We start from the raw sequence: 5,000 nt of genomic DNA on the forward strand, positions 1-5,000 counted from the left end.
TTATTTTGGCTAAACGGAGCGAAAATCTGCATTTATACCATCACGGACGTTAGTTCAATAGCGTTTAACGATCGATCCACGGTACAGAATGCAAAAATATGATTGTTAAAATTTTCGACTAATCGGTTCTAAGAGGCGAAGCAATACGCCGCTGGGACTTTGAAATATTTCGGAGCGCACCTAAAGTTCGTTATTTTGGCTAAACGGAGCGAAAATCTGCATTTATACCATCACGGACGTTAGTTTAATAGCGTTTAACGATGGATCCACGGTACAGAATGCAAAAATATGATTGTTAAAATTTTCGACTAATCGGTTCTAAGAGGCGAAGCAATACGCCGCTGGGACTTTGAAATATTTCGGAGCGCACCTAAAGTTCGTTATTTTGGCTAAACGGAGCGAAAATCTGCATTTATACCATCACGGACGTTAGTTCAATAGCGTTTAACGATCGATCCACGGTACAGAATGCAAAAATATGATTGTTAAAATTTTCGACTAATCGGTTCTAAGAGGCGAAGCAATACGCCGCTGGGACTTTGAAATATTTCGGAGCGCACCTAAAGTTCGTTATTTTGGCTAAACGGAGCGAAAATCTGCATTTATACCATCACGGACGTTAGTTCAATAGCGTTTAACGATCGATCCACGGTACAGAATGCAAAAATATGATTGTTAAAATTTTCGACTAATCGGTTCTAAGAGGCGAAGCAATACGCCGCTGGGACTTTGAAATATTTCGGAGCGCACCTAAAGTTCGTTATTTTGGCTAAACGGAGCGAAAATCTGCATTTATACCATCACGGACGTTAGTTTAATAGCGTTTAACGATGGATCCACGGTACAGAATGCAAAAATATGATTGTTAAAATTTTCGACTAATCGGTTCTAAGAGGCGAAGCAATACGCTGCTGGGACTTTGAAATATTTCGGAGCGCACCTAAAGTTCGTTATTTTGGCTAAACGGAGCGAAAATCTGCATTTATACCATCACGGACGTTAGTTTAATAGCGTTTAACGATGGATCCACGGTACAGAATGCAAAAATATGATTGTTAAAATTTTCGACTAATCGGTTCTAAGAGGCGAAGCAATACGCCGCTGGGACTTTGAAATATTTCGGAGCGCACCTAAAGTTCGTTATTTTGGCTAAACGGAGCGAAAATCTGCATTTATACCATCACGGACGTTAGTTCAATAGCGTTTAACGATCGATCCACGGTACAGAATGCAAAAATATGATTGTTAAAATTTTCGACTAATCGGTTCTAAGAGGCGAAGCAATACGCCGCTGGGACTTTGAAATATTTCGGAGCGCACCTAAAGTTCGTTATTTTGGCTAAACGGAGCGAAAATCTGCATTTATACCATCACGGACGTTAGTTCAATAGCGTTTAACGATCGATCCACGGTACAGAATGCAAAAATATGATTGTTAAAATTTTCGACTAATCGGTTCTAAGAGGCGAAGCAATACGCCGCTGGGACTTTGAAATATTTCGGAGCGCACCTAAAGTTCGTTATTTTGGCTAAACGGAGCGAAAATCTGCATTTATACCATCACGGACGTTAGTTTAATAGCGTTTAACGATGGATCCACGGTACAGAATGCAAAAATATGATTGTTAAAATTTTCGACTAATCGGTTCTAAGAGGCGAAGCAATACGCCGCTGGGACTTTGAAATATTTCGGAGCGCACCTAAAGTTCGTTATTTTGGCTAAACGGAGCGAAAATCTGCATTTATACCATCACGGACGTTAGTTCAATAGCGTTTAACGATCGATCCACGGTACAGAATGCAAAAATATGATTGTTAAAATTTTCGACTAATCGGTTCTAAGAGGCGAAGCAATACGCCGCTGGGACTTTGAAATATTTCGGAGCGCACCTAAAGTTCGTTATTTTGGCTAAACGGAGCGAAAATCTGCATTTATACCATCACGGACGTTAGTTCAATAGCGTTTAACGATCGATCCACGGTACAGAATGCAAAAATATGATTGTTAAAATTTTCGACTAATCGGTTCTAAGAGGCGAAGCAATACGCCGCTGGGACTTTGAAATATTTCGGAGCGCACCTAAAGTTCGTTATTTTGGCTAAACGGAGCGAAAATCTGCATTTATACCATCACGGACGTTAGTTTAATAGCGTTTAACGATGGATCCACGGTACAGAATGCAAAAATATGATTGTTAAAATTTTCGACTAATCGGTTCTAAGAGGCGAAGCAATACGCTGCTGGGACTTTGAAATATTTCGGAGCGCACCTAAAGTTCGTTATTTTGGCTAAACGGAGCGAAAATCTGCATTTATACCATCACGGACGTTAGTTTAATAGCGTTTAACGATGGATCCACGGTACAGAATGCAAAAATATGATTGTTAAAATTTTCGACTAATCGGTTCTAAGAGGCGAAGCAATACGCCGCTGGGACTTTGAAATATTTCGGAGCGCACCTAAAGTTCGTTATTTTGGCTAAACGGAGCGAAAATCTGCATTTATACCATCACGGACGTTAGTTCAATAGCGTTTAACGATCGATCCACGGTACAGAATGCAAAAATATGATTGTTAAAATTTTCGACTAATCGGTTCTAAGAGGCGAAGCAATACGCCGCTGGGACTTTGAAATATTTCGGAGCGCACCTAAAGTTCGTTATTTTGGCTAAACGGAGCGAAAATCTGCATTTATACCATCACGGACGTTAGTTCAATAGCGTTTAACGATCGATCCACGGTACAGAATGCAAAAATATGATTGTTAAAATTTTCGACTAATCGGTTCTAAGAGGCGAAGCAATACGCCGCTGGGACTTTGAAATATTTCGGAGCGCACCTAAAGTTCGTTATTTTGGCTAAACGGAGCGAAAATCTGCATTTATACCATCACGGACGTTAGTTTAATAGCGTTTAACGATGGATCCACGGTACAGAATGCAAAAATATGATTGTTAAAATTTTCGACTAATCGGTTCTAAGAGGCGAAGCAATACGCCGCTGGGACTTTGAAATATTTCGGAGCGCACCTAAAGTTCGTTATTTTGGCTAAACGGAGCGAAAATCTGCATTTATACCATCACGGACGTTAGTTTAATAGCGTTTAACGATCGATCCACGGTACAGAATGCAAAAATATGATTGTTAAAATTTTCGACTAATCGGTTCTAAGAGGCGAAGCAATACGCCGCTGGGACTTTGAAATATTTCGGAGCGCACCTAAAGCTCGTTATTTTGGCTAAACGGAGCGAAAATCTGCATTTATACCATCACGGACGTTAGTTTAATAGCGTTTAACGATGGATCCACGGTACAGAATGCAAAAATATGATTGTTAAAATTTTCGACTAATCGGTTCTAAGAGGCGAAGCAATACGCCGCTGGGACTTTGAAATATTTCGGAGCGCACCTAAAGTTCGTTATTTTGGCTAAACGGAGCGAAAATCTGCATTTATACCATCACGGACGTTAGTTCAATAGCGTTTAACGATCGATCCACGGTACAGAATGCAAAAATATGATTGTTAAAATTTTCGACTTATCGGTTCTGGATCACTGAAAAATCAAAAAAAATTATTAATTTTGATTAATTAAATTACATATGTAGTTTTATATTGTTATAGTCTCGTATTTGTTAATGTTTTGTCGTAAGAAAATGCAAAAATATCGTTTTAATGTTTTCGTCTCATCGGTTCTGGATCGCTGAAAAATCAAAAAAAAATATTAATTTTGATTAATTAAATTACAAATGGAGTTTTATATTGCTATAGTCGCTTATTTGTTAATGTTTTACCGTAAGAAAATGCAAAAATATCGTTTTAATATTTTCATCTCATCGGTTCTGGGCGGTTTTAAAATTTTTTAAAATATTAATTAAACCCATGATTTACATGAGAATGTGAATTTATTATGTCCTGCATGTTAATTTATTAATTTTCATGTATAGAACGTTATAAAATGAAAGGATATGTTCGACGATATTTTCAGTCTAAGTTTTACCGTGCCGGCGGGATGGTACGCTCTCACGGCGGTTTGCACAGGCATACGCCTGGGCGTAAGCCCATGCGTCGCCGACCTAGCGGCCGGCCGTTCGGTATTTATAGGAAGGCACTTTCGGTTCGCTCGGACCGGTCGGGAGTAGCGTCGAGCGTGTGGCTCTTTTATGACTTCGGTTGAAAAGCAGTCTACCGCTCCTCGAGAATATACTTTCTCGACTATTCTCGTTCCGGTTTTCCGTTGCGGATTATTATTAATCTCCACACAGCATTACCACGGGTCGGTGTCTAAGACCGAATGGCCCATATGTGGTGAGCCTTGTAATATAAGGCTGGTGACCTGTATGCACTTATAAATGTTGCATACTTGTACAAACTGAGCATCAACTGTCTGTAACCAAAATTTGTTAAAACTGAAAAAGTTATAAGATTGTATAAAATTTTTGAACCAAGAAAGTAGTGTTAGACGAAAATTCGTTCTATCACTTTTAGAAGGGAGACTGTTTGGAAATATTTAAAGTATAAAATACACAAAAGTCCACTGAATTATGAACAAAATTACGTCCCTGAATTTAAGAAAAGTCAAGAGGTGTCAGAAATAAAATCCTCTCTGATACGTTCAGAGAGGAAAATAAGTATGGAGAGAGGAGTAAAAATGAAAGAAGTTTTAAGGCTGGGGAAACTTCTAAAGGAGAGAGATTCCAACATATCTAATATGTACATTTAAAGCAAGTCCAAGGAACTCTCTCCGTTAATGTTTGAAAAGGTGTGTGCAGATGGAGGAGAAATGTATAAAGTACAGAGACGAGGTTGGTGGGCCCGCTCTAATGATAAAGATTATAAAATTTGGTGGCAAAATGACCAGCATGATCACTGTACGCGCTTTCTCGATTTGTATAGCATGCCACTGTCCGCGCTATCTTTTATTATATTGTCCAGCGTGTGTGGTCTACGTGCTTGCACGATGGATGCACGGCGTGAAAGTGATTTTCGTGCTTTATGAG

The sequence above is a fragment of the Osmia lignaria genome, unplaced genomic scaffold (genome assembly GCF_051020975.1).
Source record: "Osmia lignaria lignaria isolate PbOS001 unplaced genomic scaffold, iyOsmLign1 scaffold0040, whole genome shotgun sequence".
Lineage (NCBI taxonomy): Eukaryota > Metazoa > Arthropoda > Insecta > Hymenoptera > Megachilidae > Osmia > Osmia lignaria.